The sequence below is a fragment of the Anomaloglossus baeobatrachus genome, chromosome 12, assembly GCF_048569485.1.
Source record: "Anomaloglossus baeobatrachus isolate aAnoBae1 chromosome 12, aAnoBae1.hap1, whole genome shotgun sequence".
Classification (NCBI taxonomy): Eukaryota; Metazoa; Chordata; class Amphibia; order Anura; family Aromobatidae; genus Anomaloglossus; species Anomaloglossus baeobatrachus.
In genome coordinates, this window is record NC_134364.1 from 21,781,049 (window position 1) to 21,804,438 (window position 23,390).

At 54.5% G+C, this 23,390-nt stretch overlaps 1 long non-coding RNA gene across 1 annotated transcript; it reads left to right on the forward strand.

Moving 5' to 3' along the window:
• Positions 1-19: 19 nt before the first annotated feature.
• Positions 20-21,711, forward strand: LOC142257811 (uncharacterized). The gene is made up of 2 exons (XR_012727657.1): positions 20-267; positions 20,956-21,711. It is a non-coding gene; the product is annotated as an uncharacterized LOC142257811 (long non-coding RNA).
• Positions 21,712-23,390: the final 1,679 nt, after the last annotated feature.

Here is a 23,390-nt window from a genome sequence, read left to right on the forward strand (position 1 = left end):
TTTTGAGGGGGAGGAGTGATTTCATGGAATCATGATGTCACCGGAAGGGGCGGGGCTTCCTCGGTGCCGTGCTGATCTGTGGGCGGGAAGCAGCAGTGCTCGGGCTCCTGTGCAGAGCGGAGGATCCTGACCCTGAGGTGGAGAAGATTCAGCGTTTCCTCATTAGTTATAGCTCTGGGGTCTCAGCCTGATTGTTGGGGGGCACAGAGCAGTGTCTCCTGTCTGTGTTGGGGGCTGCAGCTCGTGTATATCTCAGGCTTTAATAAGGTAAGTGGCTTATGGTGGGTTACACGGAGCAGGGGGTGATGCTGTGGAGGTTTCATAAGGAATGTGGGGGTTACTCTAGGCAGGAGGTGAGGCTGCACGTTTGGGGGGCTTGCAGGAGGCAATGTGGAACGTTTTGGCGGCTCACACTTGCCAGGGAGCGACTTTGCATGTTTGGGGTGGACTCGCACTGGAAAGGGGGTGAAGCTGCACGTTTGGGGGGCTCGCACTGGCCGGGGAGCGACTTTGCATCTTTGGGGTGGATTCGCACTGGAAAGGGGGTGAAGCTGCACGTTTGGGGGGCTCGCACTGGCCGGGGAGCGACGCTCCACGGTTGGGGGGGCTCGCACTGGCCGGGGAGCGACGCTCCACGGTTGGGGGGCTCGCACTGGCCGGGGAGCGACGCTCCACGGTTGGGGGGCTCGCACTGGCCGGGGAGCGACGCTCCACGGTTGGGGGGCTCGCACTGGCCGGGGAGCGACGCTCCACGGTTGGGGGGCTCGCACTGGCCGGGGAGCGACGCTCCACGGTTGGGGGGCTCGCACTGGCCGGGGAGCGACGCTCCACGGTTGGGGGGCTCGCACTGGCCGGGGAGCGAACGCTCCACGGTTGGGGGGCTCGCACTGGCCGGGGAGCGAACGCTCCACGGTTGGGGGGCTCGCACTGGCCGGGGAGCGACGCTCCACGGTTGGGGGGCTCGCACTGGCCGGGGAGCGACGCTCCACGGTTGGGGGGCTCGCACTGGCCGGGGAGCGACGCTCCACGGTTGGGGGGCTCGCACTGGCCGGGGAGCGACGCTCCACGGTTGGAGGGCTCGCACTGGCCGGGGAGCGACGCTGCATGTTTTGGGGGGGCTCGCACTGGCCAGGGGGTGACGCATGTTTGGAGGACTCGCACTGGCCAGGGGGTGAGGCTGCATGTTTGGGGGGCTCGCAGTGGCCAGGGGGTGACGCATGTTTGGAGGACTCGCACTGGCCAGGGGATGACACTGCATGTTTGGGGGGCTTGCATGGGGTGACACTGCATGTTTGGGGGGCTCGCAGTGGCCAGGGGGTGAGGCTGCATGTTTGGGGGGCTCGCAGTGGCCAGGGGGTGACACACACACACCCCCCTCCCCATGAAAACACACACGCACACCGCCCTCCCCATCAAAACACACGCACACCGCCCTCCCCATCAACACACACACGCACACCGCCCTCCCCAACAAAACACACACGCACACCGCCCTCCCCATCAAAACACACACGCACACCGCCCTCCCCATCAAAACACACACGCACACCGCCCTCCCCATCAAAACACACACGCACACCGCCCTCCCCAACAAAACACACACGCACACCGCCCTCCCCATCAAAACACACACGCACACCGCCCTCCCCATCAAAACACACACGCACACCGCCCTCCCCATCAAAACACACACGCACACCGCCCTCCCCATCAAAACACACACGCACACCGCCCTCCCCATCAAAACACACACGCACACCGCCCTCCCCATCAAAACACACACGCACACCGCCCTCCCCATCAAAACACACACGCACACCGCCCTCCCCATCAAAACACACACGCACACCGCCCTCCCCATCAAAACACACACGCACACCGCCCTCCCCATCAAAACACACACGCACACCCCCCTCCCCATCAAAACACACACGCACACCCCCCTCCCCATCAAAACACACACGCACACCCCCCTCCCCATCAAAACACACACGCACACCCCCCTCCCCATCAAAACACACACGCAGACCCCCCTCCCCATCAAAACACACACGCAGACTTCCGGCTCCTGCGCTGATCATGTAGGACACAGGACGCCTGAGCTCTGTCATTCCCTGCAGCTCTGACATATATACCGGACAACCCATCAGCCTCCCCCGCTCCATTCCACCGGTGAGTGAAGTTGCTACATGCAGGGGAGCCGTGGAGATAATCACTTGAAACAGCGCGGTGAACTTCGCTCTCCCCCTCCCTCTCAAGGTCTGGCAGCGTGATAAAGATGGCGCCGGAGCCTTCCCTGCACTAAAATCAGATCTGCACACAGAGAGCAGGACACAGCTGACGGCTTACCTTGCACAGATCACTCACTCCCCCAGCACTAAACAGTTAACCGGCAGCAGAATAATAAATCTCCTGGAGTCCTGATAAGATATCAGCAGCAAACAACGCTACTGACAAGTTCTGCAAAGAGCAGAGAATCCCTGGGCCCTTCCCCCATCTTGTCCAGACCTGTGCATAAGCAGGAGCTGAATCTCTAGGCATACAGAATCAATGCAAAGCTCTGGAGAAAGTGAAAGAAGCTGAAGGAGGGAAGTTTAAACATACATCCCTGCAAAGTTACAGGACAGTGAGAATTCATATAACTCTGGCAGGGGGGAGAAAGGGGTGAAAGTGAGAATAAACAAAAGGGGGAGCAGAATCAAGATTTGTCTGACAACCCACACTAAATCAGTGTCAAAACTTGCGTCCCTTCATTCACTATTTGATGGAAAGATACCTGCTGCGCAGCAGCTCCAAAACACAAAATCCTCATACATCCAGCGTACAGTGTGAAAAAAAGATTGTGACTGCCCATACAGAATTAAGTGTCCCTAGGTCACCTGAAAATACTCATCAGATGGAGATGGAGGATTCCCAGGGGACCCCGGATGTATTCAAAACAATGGAGGGTATGGATTATAAGCGTCTGGCTGATGAAGTCGCCAATCGTTTGCTACCTGACATCTCCGCTACAATTAAAGCATCAATAGCAACAGCTCTCAGTGCCATACAGAACCAACTTGATGAGACGGTGGAACAGGTTGCGGCTATGGAAACCAGAATGTCGACGCTAGAGGAGGACTTCGGCTCTGACCACACTACAGTCATGCGTCTGGCCAGGGAGAATCTGATCCTGAGGGACCGTGTGGACGATCTGGAGAACCGCTCCAGAAGAAGCAATTTGCGCATTGTCGGCCTGCCTGAAACATACCCAGTTGGTGAGCTACGTACATTGTGTGAATCCACTATTCCTACAACCCTGGGAGTAGCAGGAAGGAGAAAAGTGGAAAGGGTGCACCGCATTGGTCCGCCAAGGAGAGGTGATGAGAGTGAAAATAACAGACGCCCAAGACAAGTCATAATGAAATACTTGGACTTCTCCGATAAACAGGAAATATTACAGGCATACAGGAAATTGAAACATCCCTTGGAGGTGAAAGGCTCGCGCATCTTACTCTTCGAGGATTTTTCTGCGGAGGTCGCACGGCAGCGGAGGGCATTCTCATACATATGCTCTGCCTTATTTAAGAGAAATATACGCTTCCAGTTAAAGTACCCGGCAACGTTGATTATCAGACATCAGGATGGATCCTACAATTCTTTCTCAAGTCCAAAGGAGGCAGAGGCCTTTATTGAGCGGATCAGCAGTCCTCGTGACCTCAGGAATTCTCCAGGACAAGGGCGCAACGACTCACCGAACCAGAGAGTGACCAAAGGGAGCTCTGTGAAGCTCGCTACAGCTTCCCCGAAGGACCGGAGACAGCAAAACAAGGAACTTAAGGGAACCTGAGACAAATAGACAAATGTCGGATGTGTAAAGTTCAAGGTGGGACACCATTTTTTGATTTAGGCTGGAGAAGCCGCAGTGGAAAAAGTTTAAGAAATCTGAGGCGGAGGAAAGGAAAGAGAACTTTTTTTTTTTTTTTTTTTTTTTTTTCCTTCTCTCTTTCTTTGTAGGTGGGACAGTCCTTTATATTGGTTAAATGCTATAAGTATAAGGTTGACTGAGCTTGGAAAGTGATCAGAAAAAAGTGAAGTCTGAGTATTTTGGTATAGTTGGGGGGGGGGAGGGGAGGGAGATGTTTGAAATGTTTGGGGATTTTGGATTCAAGTGAAGTAGCAAAGATTTTACACAGAGTTATTATTATTACTACTACTCTCACTATTGCAAGTGAGCACTATGTTCAATTGTCTAATTGGTTGAATTTTTTTTTGGCAAGGGAGGGCAGCAAAAACATGGTAAACGAAAGGCAGGATTTCCATTTATTACATGTGCTTTATGAGAATAGTCACCTGGAATGTTAAGGGGTTACGTTCCCCCCAAAAAAGAATTAAGATATTACGCCACCTTAATCGCCTCAAACCGGACATTGCACTTCTTCAGGAAACTCATCTGGAAGGTTCAGACATGCAGAGGATGGGGAAATTGTGGGTTGGAGGAGTCTATGGGTCATCTTCAGTTAAAAGGAAAGCAGGGGTTATTACATTAGTCAGTAGGAGATTACAACATCAAGTCCTGGAAACATATGCGGACACGGAAGGTAGGGTTCAGATGGTCTCAGTGGAGATACCTGGAGGAATTTATAAAATCTTTAATATTTATGCCCCGAACGAAAACAACAAATCATTCTTTCAACGACTTGAGGCCAAAATTTTAGAACATGCCCATTTTAATCTAATAATTGGGGGGGATTTCAACTCGGTGGTATCTGTGCTAGAGGACAGGAAAAATGCTAAAGGCCCCCCAAATGTACCGCGCGGCCATGATAAAGTTATGCGTCCTCTGTTAAATGCCACGGCCTTATGGGATGCGTGGAGACTATTGCACCCTCAGGATAGGGAATTTACGCACTATTCACATGCTAATAGCTCCTGGTCTCGCATTGACTACTTCCTTATTTCAGGGAACCTGGTACGTGCGCTCCACTCAGCTACTATCCAGGATTTGGTGATTTCTGACCATGCCCCGGTGGTGCTAGACCTAGCAAACATTTATCCCAGAGGAACGGACTATCTGTGGAGATATCCTTCCTTCCTTAAAGATAACGAAGATTTTTCCTTGAAATTAAAGGAATGGTGGACGGAATTTATGGTACATAATGATCAACATAAAGACACACCTATGTTATTATGGGACACGGCGAAGGCAGTATTACGGGGCAGAACGATAGCACATGTTTCCTATTTGAAGAAAAAGGCTCATCTTAAATTTACTGAAACCTCCCATAAATTGAGGGAAGCATATACTTCTTTTCAAAAGCATCCTGATAGGGACTGTCACAAACCACCGGGGGGGTCACTCAGAAATCCCCCGCGCTGGCTACCAGTACGTCACAATCGGGGGGTAACAAGTGGGGGTCACCCCTCCTTTATACCTCCCGACCGACAGACAGAGCACGTGACGCGCTCTCTAGCGCCCCTCTTATAGTCAGGCCAATTATGGAATTGCCCGACAATAAGCAAGGAGGCCGCTATACTACTTATGCCGATTATTGAAGGGTCCCCGGTGAGAGTAAGGTATATATTCCCCCGACCTCCGCGGGCGGAATATATAATATCTTCCCGAATCTCACTGGCCTCCCCACAATAATCCTTGGCACAAACTCGCTGCCACCAACCGATTTACGGTAACTATTAGCCGAACACACAGACGTGGGATTCAAGATCGAGATAACAGAACAGCCCAAGATTAATTATATAATTTAATCAGCCTAAAGCACACTAGAAACTACAATATATACAATAGGGAATCTACAGAATATACATACGTCAGAGTACAGTTACAGATAAAGCATGGGTTACAAACAGGCATACACAGTTCAATCAGTTACCTTGTTGCGTCTGGCCACAGGGGGGCGCTGTAGACCAGGTTTCTAGGAACTCCCACAGATGTTTCCTGCACGTGCCCCCAGCGAAAAGAACCTTGGAAAATGGCCGAAGCAGGGTTATCAACCTGGGCAAATCCAGGTCTCCTCCTACCTTAGTGACCTCACGGGGAAGCACTGCCACTCCCCCTGCATGGATCAGAATTATCCAGAAAAGGGGATTTTGGCCATAACTGTGCCTGGGAGCGTCGTAGACGGACGCCAATGCTCTCATTGTGACAGTTATGAATTTCGCTGCAGAACGAGGGGACTCATGACCTGTCTACGAGTTCCCATATGGCTGATATCACGTTTGGTGTGTTTCCCAATGTCCTACTTCCATAAAAAGGGTGTGCCAGCATCGTCCACATGCGGAGACACCATTGTTATGGTTGCCATATTTATCGGAAATATGGCTTGCGAGATATGAACCATTTTTTACTGGAGTCGTTCTGTCTGGCTATTTCCATAGCCTTGCTAACTAGCTAGCAGCTCCTACTACAGGGTGACGGCAGGGAGTCATCCTGTGTACATTGTCCTAAAGCCACCTAATTTCCATATCACAGGACATGGCCATGGATTTGTTGCTAAACCAGTTGTGTGAAGGGAAGGGGGTAGTGACACCAGGAGAGGGCTTCCTGACATGACTTGAATGTCATGATTTATCGTCATATCTCCGGATTTACCTCACACCTCCCCCCTTTTGAGGGCGCTAGGGGGCAGCACACTCCGGTGTTCCCCCGTGCGCCCGTCCGCGACCTCTCCTTGTCGGGACAGCCCGTCTGCGTTACCGTGGTCACGGCCCCTTTTGTGGCGAATGGTGAAGTTGTATTGCTGGAGCGCAAGGCTCCATCGCAACAATCGCCCATTCGTCCCAGAGACGGTGTGCAACCAGCTGAGGGGATTGTGGTCCGTCTCCACGATGAAGTGGCGCCCGTATAGATAGGGTTGCAGACGCTGCAGGGCCCACACTATGGCCAGGCACTCCTTCTCCATCGTGGAATAGGCAACTTCCCTTGGTAGCAGCTTCCTGCTCAGGTACAAGACTGGGTGCTCTTGGCTCGCAGAGTCCACCTGGCTGAGCACCGCACCGAGGCCGAAGTCACTGGCGTCGGTCTGTACTACAAACGGCCGCGTGAAGTCGGCTGCCTGTAGCACGGGCGGGCTGGACAGGGCGTCCTTTAGGGCCCGGAAGGCTGTCTCGCAGTCCATTGTCCAATCGACTGCAGAGGGCAGCTTCTTCTTGGTGAGGTCCGTCAAGGGCTTTGCCAGGCTACTATAGCATGGAACAAACCTCCTATAGTACCCCGCGGTCCCCAAGAAGGACATCACCTGCTTCTTGGTCCTGGGGGTGGGCCAGGATGCGATGGCTTCCACTTTCTCAGGCTCGGGCTTCAGTGTTCCCCCGCCTACCCGGTGACCGAGGTACTGGACCTCGCTCATGGCCAGCTGACACTTGCCCGGCTTGATGGTCAAACCTGCCCGGTGGACCCGCCTGAGCACCTGTGCTAGATGCTCTAGGTGATCTTCCCAGGTGGGACTGAAGACGGCAATGTCATCCAGGTACGCGGCCGCGTACCCTTCAAGTCCCTTGAGCAGGGTGTTGACCATCCGCTGGAAAGTGGCAGGGGCATTCCTCATCCCGAATGGCATCACCGTGGACTCGTACAGTCCAAATGGGGTAATAAAGGCAGAGCGTTCCCTGGCCTTGCGAGTCAGGGGGATCTGCCAATATCCCCGGCTCAGATCCATGATGGTCAGGTACTGAGCCCCGGCCAACTGATCGAGCAGGTCATCGATGCGTGGCATTGGGTACGCATCGGCGACCGTGACAGCATTGAGCCCCCTGTAGTCCACGCAGAACCGAGTGGTTCGGTCCTTCTTAGGGACGAGGACTACAGGCGAGGCCCAAGCGCTGTTGGATGCCTGGATCACCCCCAGCTTCAGCATCTCGTCAATCTCCTGGCGCATGTGTTGCTGCACCTCCAGGGAGACCCGATATGCTGAACGCCGGATCGGGGGATGATCCCCAGTGTCCACGTGATGGACAGCCAAGTCAGTCCTTCCGGGCTGGTTGGTAAACAACCCCCGGAAGGGGTGTAGGGTGGCCCACAGCTGGGACCGTTGGTCCTCCAAGAGCTGGTGGCCAACCTCCACATCCTCAATGGATCCGCCTGCCCTAACCTGGGCTAGCATATCCAAGAGGGTTTCCGCTTCTCCCTCCTCGGGCAGGTTGCACACGGGGAGCGCACATGCCTCCCGCTCATGATGTGCCTTCATCATGTTCACATGGAAGGGCTTCCGCCTTCCACGGGCAGGGTCCAGGGTGACCAGGTACGTCACAGGGTTGAGCTGCTGGTACACGAGGTATGGGCCTTCCCAGGCTGCCTGAAGCTTGTCCTGTGGTACGGGGACCAGTACCCACACCTCTTGACCCACTTGGTAGGTCCTCTCACAAGCGTTCTGGTCGTACCAACGCTTCTGATCAGCCTGGGCTTGAGCCATATTGTCGTGTACCAGTTGCGTCAAGGCCTGCATTTTGTCCCGGAAGCGCATGACATACTCGATAACCGACACTCCAGGGGTGGCCAAATCCCCTTCCCAAGCCTCTTTCACCAGAGCCAGGGGGCCCCGCACACGTCGCCCGTACAGGAGCTCAAACGGTGAGAATCCCGTTGAGGCCTGTGGAACCTCCCGGTAAGCAAATAACAGGTGTGGGAGATACCGCTCCCAGTCACGCCCATGGGAGTCGACCAACATCTTAAGCATCTGCTTTAAGGTGCCATTGAACCGCTCGCACAGGCCATTAGTCTGTGGATGGTACGGGCTGGCCACCAGATGTCGCACCTGGACTTGCTTACAGAGGGCCTCCATCAGCTGGGACATGAATTGGGTCCCCCGGTCGGTGAGCATTTCCTGGGGAAAACCCACTCGGGAGAAAATCTCCAGCAATGCGGTGGCCACCTTGTCAGCCCGAATGGACGACAAGGCCACTGCTTCTGGGTACCGGGTGGCATAGTCCACTACCGTCAGTATGAAGCGTTTCCCGGAGCTGCTGGGGATGGCCAGCGGGCCGACCAGATCCACAGCCACCCTCCTGAAAGGCTCATCGATGATTGGCAGAGATACCAGTGGGGCTTTGGGGCGTGGCCCCGCCTTCCCCACTCTCTGACAGGTTTCACACGAACGGCAGTAGGCAGCCACATCGGCCCCCATTTTTGGCCAGTAGAAATGCTGGTTTAACCTGGCCTTGGTCTTAGCGATCCCTAGGTGTCCGGCCATCGGAATCTCATGTGCGATCCGCAACAACTCCGTCCGGAACGGATAGGGTACCACCAACTGTCGGTCCCTGGGCCACGCCTCCGGTGAACCCTGCTGGACCGTGGCCCGGTACAGCCGTCCTTGGTCCCAGACCACTCGCTCCGGGTCCGAGTCCGAGGGAGGCTGTGCCGCCTGCTCCTTTAGAGCTTTCAGGCTGTCGTCAGCTTCTAACGCTGCCTGAAACTCCTGACTAGATGTGGCCAGAATCGACGAGACTGTCACATCTTCAGTCAGTACCCCGGGACCTGTGTCCTGGCCTCCACCTGACTCGGCTGCCACTTGGTCAGAAGGGGAAGAGCTATCGGACCTCCGGGAGGCCCCTTGGCTTCCAGCACTCCCACTGCGGGTGACAGCGGCCACAGCCGCTGCGACCGTGGGTCGTGCCTGCTCCTCCTCCGTTCCTGACCAAGTCGCCGGCTCAGGCAGACCTACCTGGCTTCCTGACACCCCGGTTGTGGGGGAACCCTGCACCGAGATCTTACCTGGGAGCACTTCCGCTCCTGGACCGGCCCCAATCTCACCTGCCTGTTCCCCTCCTGCAGCAACAGAACCCCGCTGTGAAATCTCTGGGGACCCCACATTTGCTGTGGTAGCCCCCACCCCACACACTGGTCCTCCCCCTGCAGCACCCTGCTCTCTGCTTATCCCTGCAGAGGGCAACAGATCCCAGCTCACAGGCTGATTACTTGTAGAGGCATTGTCACACCTTTCTCTGACCCCCTCCCCTGTCACAGCTGCAGCTGTGTGTGTGTCTATGGTGTCTGTGCAAGCAGAAATATCAGAGTTCACTCCCTCCTCCCTTACATCATTCATAGATAACACATTAACATTGTCCGGAGGCACGTCAGCACTGGCTGAAGGTTCAGCCTTTGGGGCGGGGCCAAACTGGGAGGTTATTTGCCCCAAATCTGTCCCAAGTAGCACGTTTGCAGGGATCCGATCAGTTACCCCCACCTCCCTCACCCCCCGCCCTGCGCCCCAGTCCACATAAATGTCAGCAACAGGCAGCGCCGGGTCAATGCCTCCAATCCCGGAGACAGCGAGGGTTTTTCCAGGGATCAAGTCTTGGGGGGACACCATCTCAGGCCGCACCAGAGTCACCTCCGAGGCGCTGTCTCGCAGTCCTATGGTCACAGACTGGCCGACGGTGACAGGTTGGAAGCTGTCCAGGGACCTACCACCACCCCCACCCCACACAATACACCTTGGGCGGCCCTTGGGACGGGGACGGAGCCGGGGCCTTGGGACGCTGAGGGCACATGGCCTTGAAGTGTCCAGGTAGGTTGCACTGGTGGCACCGTCTTGGCTCTGCCACGGGCCTGGAGAGGGGAGTTGAGGGGGACACCCCCTGCAGTCTAGGGGCAGGTGGGGCAGTCGCAGAGTTCATCTTACCCCCTCTCCAGGTGCTGCTGGTGGCTGCTCTCCTGGCTTCAGGAGCCCGATTGTTGGTGTAGTCATCTGCCAGGGCAGCTGTAGCCGTGGATCCCTTTGGCTTCTGGTCTCGGATGAACTGGCGGAGATCCTCAGGGCAGTTCCACAAGAGTTGCTCCGTGATGAACAAGTCCAGGATCTCCGGTCCGGTGGAAAGCTGCAGGCCTTGGGTCCAGTGGTCGGCAGCTCGGGCAAGTGCCCGCCGGTGGTCAGCCCAGGAGTCCTTTGGTCCCTTCTGCAGCGTCCGGAACTTCTTGCGGTAGGACTCCGGGGTGAGGTTGTACTGTTGGATCAGGGCCCGCTTGATGGTGTCGTAGCCCTGATCCGCCTCAGCAGGCAAGTCCCCAAGGATATCCAGGGCCTTACCCCTTAAACGGGGGGTCAGGTATTTGGCCCACTGGTCCTTGTTCAGATGATGCTGCAAGCAAGTCCGTTCAAAAGCAGTCAAGAAAGAGTCCAAGTCTCCATCCTTCTCCAGCACTGGGAAGTCCTCAACACGGACCTTTGGAAGTTTGGTGTCTGGAAGGTCACGGGTGGCTGATGAGGGCCGGAGCTGAGCTAGCTGCAGCTGGTAGTTACGCTCTGCCTGGCGCTCTTCACGCGCTGCTTGCCGCTCACGCTCGGCCATGAGTTCCTTGTAGCCCTCCCGGTCTCCAGCCTGGCGTAGGGCCATAGCCATTTGAAGAAGGCTATCCGAGCCTCCCAGGCTCGGTGGAATGGCACGTGGTGATCTGCGGCCCGCTGCGGAGCCTGGTGATTCACTGTCCATTGCAGAGCGGAGGGCTGGCATCTGGCTCGTTGAGGACCCTTGGGCGAGCTGCTCCTCATCTTGTCCAGCAGTGCCCGGTTGTGCAATGTCCTCTGCAGAGCTGTTTTCTGGCGTCGAGCTCCTGGAGGACTCGTGGGCAACCTCCTCATTGCTGTCCACAGCACCGTCCTCCCTCTCTTCGGCTCCTGCTTTAGCAATGGCCAGTTGCATAGCTCTGCTCCTGGTGCCATCAGCCATTCTTGCAGACTTTTGGTCACTGACACAGAACTGACACCTGATGCCTCCACACACCTTACAGTATCTGCACTCTGACACTCTAGTGTTGAGCTAGTCTGAAGACCCCAGCAGCCACAGCTGCTGCAGGCAGTCTTTAGTGTCTGGGAGTATGGGTCTCACACCTCACACACACTATTATCTCGATCCCACCGCTATGCCACCAATATGTCACAAACCACCGGGGGGGTCACTCAGAAATCCCCCGCGCTGGCTACCAGTACGTCACAATCGGGGGGTAACAAGTGGGGGTCACCCCTCCTTTATACCTCCCGACCGACAGACAGAGCACGTGACGCGCTCTCTAGCGCCCCTCTTATAGTCAGGCCAATTATGGAATTGCCCGACAATAAGCAAGGAGGCCGCTATACTACTTATGCCGATTATTGAAGGGTCCCCGGTGAGAGTAAGGTATATATTCCCCCGACCTCCGCGGGCGGAATATATAATATCTTCCCGAATCTCACTGGCCTCCCCACAATAATCCTTGGCACAAACTCGCTGCCACCAACCGATTTACGGTAACTATTAGCCGAACACACAGACGTGGGATTCAAGATCGAGATAACAGAACAGCCCAAGATTAATTATATAATTTAATCAGCCTAAAGCACACTAGAAACTACAATATATACAATAGGGAATCTACAGAATATACATACGTCAGAGTACAGTTACAGATAAAGCATGGGTTACAAACAGGCATACACAGTTCAATCAGTTACCTTGTTGCGTCTGGCCACAGGGGGGCGCTGTAGACCAGGTTTCTAGGAACTCCCACAGATGTTTCCTGCACGTGCCCCCAGCGAAAAGAACCTTGGAAAATGGCCGAAGCAGGGTTATCAACCTCGGCAAATCCAGGTCTCCTCCTACCTTAGTGACCTCACGGGGAAGCACTGCCACTCCCCCTGCATGGATCAGAATTATCCAGAAAAGGGGATTTTGGCCATAACTGTGCCTGGGAGCGTCGTAGACGGACGCCAATGCTCTCATTGTGACAGTTATGAATTTCGCTGCAGAACGAGGGGACTCATGACCTGTCTACGAGTTCCCATATGGCTGATATCACGTTTGGTGTGTTTCCCAATGTCCTACTTCCATAAAAAGGGTGTGCCAGCATCGTCCACATGCGGAGACACCATTGTTATGGTTGCCATATTTATCGGAAATATGGCTTGCGAGATATGAACCATTTTTTACTGGAGTCGTTCTGTCTGGCTATTTCCATAGCCTTGCTAACTAGCTAGCAGCTCCTACTACAGGGTGACGGCAGGGAGTCATCCTGTGTACATTGTCCTAAAGCCACCTAATTTCCATATCACAGGACATGGCCATGGATTTGTTGCTAAACCAGTTGTGTGAAGGGAAGGGGGTAGTGACACCAGGAGAGGGCTTCCTGACATGACTTGAATGTCATGATTTATCGTCATATCTCCGGATTTACCTCACAGGGACCATAGAGATAGATGGGTAATAGCCCAAAGAGCTTTTAATGAGTGGGCGGAAAAACGGGAACAAATGGCTAGGTCAATGCCAGAAGCTACATTACATCGCTTTGGAAATAAAGCAGGGAAAATACTGGCCAACTTAGCGAAAAATAGGATTATAACTCAGGGACCCATGCAAATAAAAAATCAAAAGGGGGAGATACACAAAAACCCTAAGACAATAATTGAGACTTTAGGCACGTATTATAGAAACCTTTATTCGTCGGAAAAGCGAGACAAATTTCCCGATAATAATCTTTTATCTAAAGTGACACTACCTCGACTCACAGAAGAGCATCGCACTTTTCTGAATGCCAAAATTACGGGGGAAGAAGTATTGGGGACAATCAACTCCATGCATAATTATAAAGCCCCTGGCCCTGACGGATTTACGGGAGAATTCTATAAAACAGTAAAGGAAGAGATCTTACCTACATTACTAGAGCTGTATAATAGCATACTAGACGGTAATGCGTCTTTCCAAAATAATAACCGGGCATATATAAAATTGATCCCTAAACAGGGGAAGGACCCGAAGGATCCGGGTTCGTATAGGCCCATATCACTTATCAACCTAGATATGAAGATAATGTCAAAGATTATGGCAAATCGTCTAGCTATAATTCTTCCCCAACTGATTTCCCCAGCACAGGCCGGTTTCATTCAGAAAAGATCAGGGACACTAAATATTAGAAAAGTTCTTCTTGTCCTGGATAGGGTTAACCTTCAGCCTCTGAAAGGAGAATCTCCCGCTTTGCTTACAATAGATGCCGAGAAAGCCTTTGACAATATTGAGTGGTCATGGCTTTATAGAGTTCTAGATGAAATGCGTTTTTCGGGGTCATTTTATACCTACATTAGAGAAATTTACACAAATCCGAAGGCTCAAGTTTACATTCCAGGATATCTGTCAGCCCCTTTTCCGTTACTGAAAGGAACCAGACAGGGTTGCCCCCTTTCCCCATTACTTTTTAATCTGGCTCTGGAACCATTGGTACGATTGTTATCTACACATAGCACCTTCCAGGGTATTTCTGTAAATAATAGACAAATTCAGTCAGCTTTTTTTGCGGATGACATTTTGCTTTTCCTTTCGAATCCAGCTCAGCAGGTCCCCGAGATTTTACAAATTTTGCGAGAGTTTGGAGCGTACTCAGGCTTCAAGATTAATGCATCAAAATGCGAGCTCCTATACCTGGGAGGGACAAATGTTCAAACACGGGAGCAGAACCCTTTTGAAGGAATTACAGTGGCTAAGTCATATATCACATACCTGGGAGTTAAAATAGGTAAGGTTCCGGCAACCCTTTATAGTCTAAACTATCCACCCCTTCTGAGCCAAATAGAGCAAGATCTTAAAAGATGGCACGACCTTCCATTGAACATAATTGGTAGAGTCCACCTAATTAAGATGATGTCGATATCAAAATTAATGTATCATCTTCAAACACTTCCCCTGCTTCTCAAGCATAAAGATATTGTCCAGCTAAATAGAGCTTTTTCACACTTCATTTGGAGGGGGAAACGCCCTCGTATAGGGCTTAAGAAGCTGATGGCATCTAAGGTTCATGGAGGTCTGAGTTTGCCGAACATTCGGGGTTACAATATAGCCTGTTTGACTAGATATATATTGGATTGGATTAAAGGCTCTAGGCATTATTCAGCGCTGGAGCTTGAGAGAGACTATGCACAACCTTGGGATCTGGTGGCATTGCTTCATACTAGGCAGGCTAATCTCCCAGTGAAAGTCAAGCACTCTTCCTTATTTAAAGACACGATTGCAGCGTGGAAGGCGTTGAGGAAAAATTACAAACTTCCCCATAAAATATCCAAATACTTGCCTATATGGGGGAATCCAGAGTTTGTGCAGGGGACAAGCAATAAGCTGTTTGAAGAGTGGAAGGTGCGGGGTATAAGGACTGTTGCTCATCTCTTGCACACCTCAGAGCCTAGATGGTTGAGTAGAGACGAAATTATAGCGCAGTATGGCCTGGGGCCTAACCAAGTAATCCAATATGACCAAGTGAGATATAGTATTATGACTCAGTTGCATGATGTGACCCAGGAGGTAGTATTTAACTCTTTTGATTGTCTGGTAAAGAACTCAATAACTTCATCATCTATCTCTTTTCTTTATGGAGCCATGCGTGATATACTAATAGGACAGCACCCGGAAGGTTTATTTAAATCTTGGGAAAAACAATTTGAGGACCCGTCTATGGGGGTAAAAATTAGGGGAGGGTGGAATGCTCTTCGTAAATCAATTTTAAATGAGAATTGGCGAGAAACCCAATTTAGAATTATGCACAAGGCAATTTATGGTTTCAATCTCCCTCCATCAGCAACAAAGCCAGACAGGCTTACGTATTGCCCTAAGTGTAAGAGTAGTGGAACTGATCTCCTTCACGGGTTGTGGTCCTGCCCCCATTTGAGTCCATTATGGTCACAGATCAAAAGTTGTATACAAAAGGTGTGGGGTCTTGAAGTTCGGCTCTCACCTGGGTTCGCTATTTTTCACCATTGGGAGGAGGGGAACGATACCAAAGGGAAGATGACTAACCCACCCAGACTTATACATGTGATACTTCTGGCAGCCAAGAGAGCGATACTAAAAAATTGGTTGGAGTCTAGGGTCCCCGCGATTGAAGAGATCTTGGGTCAGCTCATGCATCTTCTTGAAATAGAAGGATTGGATGCAGAAAGGAGGGCGGATAGAATACGACAGCACTTTACCAAATGGAAGAAATTCATACTGGCCTATTGTACTCGGGAGGAGATAGTCAGGATTATGTCACCTTTCAAAGACACAGTCTGGTATCATACTGAAAAATTGAAGGGTACATTGGATGGCTTGGAGGTGGGGGAGGAAAGGTTGAAAGCTGACTAAAAGGAGAGGGGGAAATAACCGATTTGAGTGGGACTTCTTTATTGTATGTCATTACCATGTTCACAAGAGTTCAATGGGGGGAATGATAAGAATGATGGGTTAAGGGGTCGCTGCTTTCCTTTGCTTTATCTTGCCATGTTACGGTTATTGATTTTAAAAATTGGTATGGAATTTGGGATGATCAAACATGACAATGTAATGTTGAATTTGCAATGCTGAATTCGCTTATGCCAGTGTTATGTTATTGAAAAATTTGAATAAAAATATAGTTAAAAAAAAAAACACACACGCAGACCCCCCTCCCCATCAAAACACACACGCACACCCCCCTCCCCATCAAAACACACACGCACACCCCCCTCCCCATCAAAACACACACGCACACCCCCCTCCCCATCAAAACACACACGCACACCCCCCTCCCCATCAAAACACACACGCACACCCCCCTCCCCATCAAAACACACACGCACACCCCCCTCCCCATCAAAACACACACGCACACCCCCCTCCCCATCAAAACACACACGCACAGCCCCCTCCCCATCAAAACACACACGCACACCCCCCTCCCCATCAAAACACACACGCACACCCCCCTCCCCATCAAAACACACACGCACACCCCCCTCCCCATCAAAACACACACGCACAGCCCCCTCCCCATCAAAACACACACGCACACCCCCCTCCCCATCAAAACACACACGCACACCCCCCTCCCCATCAAAACACACACGCACACCCCCCTCCCCATCAAAACACACACGCACACCCCCCTCCCCATCAAAACACACACGCACACCCCCCTCCCCATCAAAACACACACGCACACCCCCCTCCCCATCAAAACACACACGCACACCCCCCTCCCCATGAAAACACACACGCACACACACACCCTTCCCCATGAAAACACGCACACACACACCCTTCCCCATGAAAACACGCACACACACACCCCTCCCCATGAAAACACACACACACACACCCCTCCCCATCAAAACACACACACACACCCCTCCCCATCAAAACACACACACACCCCTCCCCATCAAAACACACACACACACACACACCCCTCCCCATCAAAACACACACACACACACCCCTCCCCATCAAATCACACCCACACACACCCCCCTCCCCATCAAATCACACCCACACACACCCACCTCCCCATCAAATCACACACACACACACCCCTCCCCATCAAAACACACACACACACACACCCCTCCCCATCAAAACACACACACACACCCACCCATCAAAACCGCCACCGCCAGTACCTGGAGCTCTATGGCGGCATCCTCAGGGTGGTGTGTAGAGTGTGGCCGCCTTTATACAGGAGTACGGGGGATGATACCGCCGCAGCTGTGTGGCGCATGACATCATCCAGCGCCATTATTTTGAACGAACTTCCGGACTAGAGTTGATATTTTGAGGGAATGACGTCACCGGAAGGGGCGGGGCCTTTTCATGGCCGTGCAGAGGGCGGGAAGCAGCAGGGTAGAGGCTAGTTGAGAGTTGATGTTTTGTGCTCCTCTCCTTCAGCAGTGAGCCGGCTGTATCGGCTGTATCGGCTGTATCGGCGCTGATTATTGGAGGCCTCATTTTCTCCACTCTGCTCTAGTCGGTCACTGCTGAAGTGTCTAGACCAGATTCCAGTTAGTCTACAGTCAGACGTCAGCTATTAGATACTCATTCATCTATGACAGTTGGTCACCATGAATGAGTATCTAATAGCTAACGTCTAACTGCAGACTAACTTGTATCTGGTTCAGTTATAACTCTGGGGAGTCAGACTGTATTTTGGGGGCACAGAGCAGCGTCTCCTGTCACTATTGGGGGCACAGAGCAGAGTCTCCTGTCACTGCTGGGGGCACAGAGCAGAGTCTCCTGTCACTGCTGGGGGCACAGAGCAGAGTCTCCTGTCACTGCTGGGGGCACAGAGCAGAGTCTCCTGTCACTGCTGGGGGCACAGAGCAGAGTCTCCTGTCAGTGCTGGGGGCACAGAGCAGAGTCTCCTGTCACTGCTGGGGGCACAGAGCAGCGTCTCCTGTCAGTGCTGGGGGCACAGAGCAGAGTCTCCTGTCACTGCTGGGGGCACAGAGCAGCGTCTCCTGTCACTGCTGGGGGCACAGAGCAGCGTCTCCTGTCACTGCTGGGGGCACAGAGCAGCGTCTCCTGTCACTATTGGGGGCACAGAGCAGCGTCTCCTGTCACTATTGGGGGCACAGAGCAGAGTCTCCTGTCAGTGCTGGGGGCACAGAGCAGCGTCTCCTGTCAGTGCTGGGGTCACAGAGCAGCGTCTCCTGTCAGTGCTGGGGGCACAGAGCAGCGTCTCCTGTCAGTGCTGGGGGCACAGAGCAGCGTCTCCTGTCAGTGCTGGGGGCACAGAGCAGCGTCTCCTGTCAGTGCGGGGGGCACAGAGCAGCGTCTCCTGTCAGTGCTGGGGGCACAGAGCAGCGTCTCCTGTCAGTGCTGGGGGCACAGAGCAGCGTCTCCTGTCAGTGCTGGGGGCACAGAGCAGCGTCTCCTGTCAGTGCTGGGGGCACAGAGCAGCGTCTCCTGTCAGTGCTGGGGGCACAGAGCAGCGTCTCCTGTCAGTGCTGGGGGCTCGTGTATATGTCACAGGGAATGTACTGAAGCTGCAGCACCGTACTGTTGAGGCTTCAATAAGAAAGACGGGTTACACGGTGCAGGGGGTGATGCTTTGGAGGCTTGCATGATGTGTGGGGGTTACACTAGGCAGGAGGTGAAGCTGCATGTTTTTGGGGTCTTGCACTTGCTAGGGAGCGACTCCACCTTTTTGGGGGGCTTGCACTGGGCAGGGGGTGTCACTGCACGTTTAGGGGGCTCGCACTGGGCAGGAGGCAACGTTGCCTGTTTGGGGGGGGCTCACAGGGGGTGACTGAACGCTTGGGGGGGCTTGCACTGGGCAGGGGGCGATGCTGCACGTTTGGAAGTGCTTGCAGGGGGCTATACTGTACATTTAGGGGTGCTAGCAGGGGGTGACGCTGCACATTTGGGGGGCTCGCACGGGGCAATGGTGCGCGTTGTGGGGGCTCGCCCTGGGCAGCGGGGCGTTGGTGCGCGTTGTGGGGGATCGCACTGGGCAGCGGGGCGTTGGTGCGAGTTGTGGGGGATCGCACTGGGCAGCGGGGCGTTGGTGCGAGTTGTGGGGGATCGCACTGGGCAGCGGGGCGTTGGTGCGAGTTGTGGGGGATCGCACTGGGCAGCGGGGCGTTGGTGCGAGTTGTGGGGGATCGCACTGGGCAGCGGGGCGTTGGTGCGAGTTGTGGGGGATCGCACTGGGCAGCGGGGCGTTGGTGCGAGTTGTGGGGGATCGCACTGGGCAGCGGGGCATTGGTGCGAGTTGTGGGGGATCGCACTGGGCAGCGGGGCATTGGTGCGAGTTGTGGGGGATCGCACTGGGCAGCGGGGCGTTGGTGCGAGTTGTGGGGGATCGCACTGGGCAGCGGGGCGTTGGTGCGAGTTGTGGGGGATCGCCCTGGGCAGCGGGGCGTTGGTGCGAGTTGTGGGGGATCGCCCTGGGCAGCGGGGCGTTGGTGCGAGTTGTGGGGGATCGCCCTGGGCAGCGGGGCGTTGGTGCGAGTTGTGGGGGATCGCCCTGGGCAGCGGGGCGTTGGTGCGAGTTGTGGGGGATCGCACTGGGCAGCGGGGCGTTGGTGCGAGTTGTGGGGGATCGCACTGGGCAGCGGGGCGTTGGTGCGAGTTGTGGGGGATCGCACTGGGCAGCGGGGCGTTGGTGCGAGTTGTGGGGGATCGCACTGGGCTTCGGGGCGTTGGTGCGCGTTGTGGGGGTCACGCTGGGCAGCGGGGTGTTGGTGCGAGTTGTGAGGGCTCGCACTGGGCAGCGGGGTGTTGGTGCGAGTTGTGGGAGGTCGCACTGGGCAACGGGGCGTTGGGGCGAGTTGTGGGGGCTCACCCTGGGCAGCGGGGCGTTGGGGCGAGTTGTGGGGGCTCACCCTGGGCAGCGGGGCGTTGATGCGCGTTGTGGGGGTCGCGCTGGGCAGCGGGGTGTTGGTGCGAGTTGTGGGAGCTCACACTGGGCAGCGGGGCGTTGGTGCGAGTTGTGGGGGTCGCGCTGGGCAGCGGGGCGTTGGTGCGAGTTGTGGGGGATCGCACTGGGCAGCGGGGCGTTGGTGCGAGTTGTGGGGGATCGCACTGGGCAGCGGGGCGTTGGTGCGAGTTGTCGGGGATCGCACTGGGCAGCGGGGCGTTGGTGCGAGTTGTCGGGGATCGCACTGGGCAGCGGGGCGTTGGTGCGAATTGTGGGGGGATCGCACTGGGCAGCGGGGCGTTGGTGCGAGTTGTGGGGGATCGCAGCGGGGCGTTGATGCGCGTTGTGGGGGTCGCACTGGGCAGCGGGGCGTTGGTGCGAGTTGTGGGGGATCGCACTGGGCAGCGGGGCGTTGGTGCGAGTTGTCGGGGATCGCACTGGGCAGCGGGGCGTTGGTGCGAATTGTGGGGGGATCGCACTGGGCAGCGGGGCGTTGGTGCGAGTTGTGGGGGATCGCAGCGGGGCGTTGATGCGCGTTGTTGGGGTCACGCTGGGCAGCGGGGTGTTGGCGTGAGTTGTGGGGGCTCGCACTGGGCAGCGGGGTGTTGATGCGCGTTGTGGGGGCTCGCAGGGGAGGCTGCACATTTTAGTGGGGCTCGCCCTAGGTAGGGGGTGACGCCGCACTTTCTGGGGCTTTCAGGGGGCTGTGTTGCACTTTGTGGTGGCTTGCAAGAAGCAACGTTGCACGTTCAGGGGGCTCGTGCTGGGCAGGGGGCCGTGTTGCATGTTGGGGAGGGGCTTTCACAGGGAACTCTGCGTGTTATTAATCTTCTCCCTTTGTTTTTCATATACAGCTTGTGACTACTGGCACTGTGTGTAATTGCCCCCCGTCGACCCCCCTTAGAGACTGAGAGAACAGTGCGGTGTAATCCCCATCACCCTCCTGTGTCCTCCAATGTAGTCAACGAGAGAGGATTTTTATGGTAAATTTTTACACCTAAAACGCACGGGACTCCGATACAAAAGATTTTTTTTCTTTCATTGTCGCTAATGTCCAACATGGCTTAATTCTAGACATTGATTTGTAAAGTGGATTGTTATATATTTGTATCCCCGACCTTCTGTCTCCTCCCCATTACCCTGTAGACTGTAAGCCCCCGAGGGCAGGGTCCGCTCCCCTCTGTACCCGTCTATCAGTGTTATATATTTGTATCCCCGACCTCCTGTCTCCTCCCCATTACCCTGTAGACTGTAAGCGCCCGAGGGCAGGGTCCGCTCCCCTCTGCACCCGTCTGTCAGTGTTATATATTTGTATCCCCGACCTCCTGTCTCCTCCCCATTACCCTGTAGACTGTAAGCGCCCGAGGGCAGGGTCCGCTCCCCTCTGTACCCGTCTATCAGTGTTATATATTTGTATCCCTGACCTTCTGTCTCCTCCCCATTACCCTGTAGACTGTAAGCCCCCGAGGGCTGGGTCCGCTCCCCTCTGCACCAGTCTGTGAGGATTGGTTTATTCACTGTAATTTATATCTGTGTTTTGTGTGTTACCCGTTCCCATGTGCAGCGTGGAATTAATGGTTCTCTATAAAAATAAAGCTGTATAAACATTTCTCCTTTCTGTTCGGCTACTTTCACACATCAGTTTTTTGCAATCAGGCACAATCCGGTTTGTGCCTGATGCAACGGATCCGTCTCTGAGTGTGTAAAAACTGATGTGACTGATCCAGTAAAAAAATGGATTTATTTTTTTTTTTATTATTGAAGGCAGAGAGAGACCCAATCATCACCGCACATACACCGGCTCTCCCGCACACATCATCACCGCACATACACCGGCTCTCCCGCACACATCATCACCGCACATACACCGGCTCTCCCGCACACATCATCACCGCACATACATCGGCACTCCCACGCCCATCTTCACCGCACATACACCGGCACTCCCACACCCATCTTCACCGCACATACACCGGCACTCCCGCACACACCATCCCCGCACATACACCGGCACTCCCGCACGCATCATCTCTGCACATACACCGGCACTCCTGCAAGCATCATCACCGCACATACACCGGCACTCCTGCAAGCATCATCACCGCACATACACAGACACTCCCGCACGCACCATCTCTGCACAGACACTCCCGCACGCACCATCCCCGCACATACACCGGCACTCCCGCAGGCATCATCACTGCACATACACCGGCACTTCCGCACGCACCATCCCCGCACATACACCGGCACTCCCGCACGCACCATCACTGCACATACACCGGCACTCCCGCACGCACCATCTCTGCACATACACCGGCACTCCCGCACGCACCATCACTGCACATACAACGGCACTCCCGCACGCACCATCTCTGCACATACGCCGGCACTCCCGCACGCACCATCTCTGCACATACGCCGGCACTCCCGCACGCACCATCTCTGCACATACGCCGGCACTCCCGCACGCACCATCTCTGCACATACGCCGGCACTCCCGCACGCACCATCTCTGCACATACGCCGGCACTCCCGCACGCACCATCTCTGCACATACGCCGGCACTCCCGCACGCACCATCTCTGCACATACGCCGGCACTCCCGCACGCACCATCTCTGCTGTGATTGGTTGCAGTGAGACAGTTGTCACTCAGCGTGGGGGCGTGTCTGACTGCAACCAATCATAGGCGCCGGTGGGCAGGGAATACGAGACTGAATAATGGGCGGCCGGCATTTTCAAATCAGGAGAAGCCGCCAGCAGTGTGACAGCCGTGCAGCGCCGCACCGCTAATCGGTGAGTGAGTGGGTAAGAGAGTGAGTGTGACTGTGAGAGAGAGGCTGGGGCCACACAGGGCACTACTGCCATGCTGGCATCACACTTGGCTCGCACTGGCAGCACAGCAGGAGCCGAGTGTCATGCGAGTGTCCCTGCGTCTGCGGTCCGACCGTGCGAGCGGACCACAGCTGCGGGGGGCGGCCAGGCTCTCAGGAGTGGCGGGCCAGCATGGAGGAGGGGAAGGTGGGATTTCTCTCCCTCTCTCCTCCGTAGCCGGTTATTGCGATTCTCGCTCTGCACGCGCAGTACACCAGTGTACCGCGAGTGCAGTGTGATTTTTCTCTCACCCCCATTCACTTGAATGGGGGTGAGAGAAAAGAGTCTCGCATTGCACCCGCAGCATGCTGCAATTGTTTTCTCGGTCCGATTAGGGCTGAGAAAATAATCGCTCGTGTGTGCTGTCACACAGGCTAGAATTGGTGCGAGTGGAATGCCAGGTTTTATCGCAC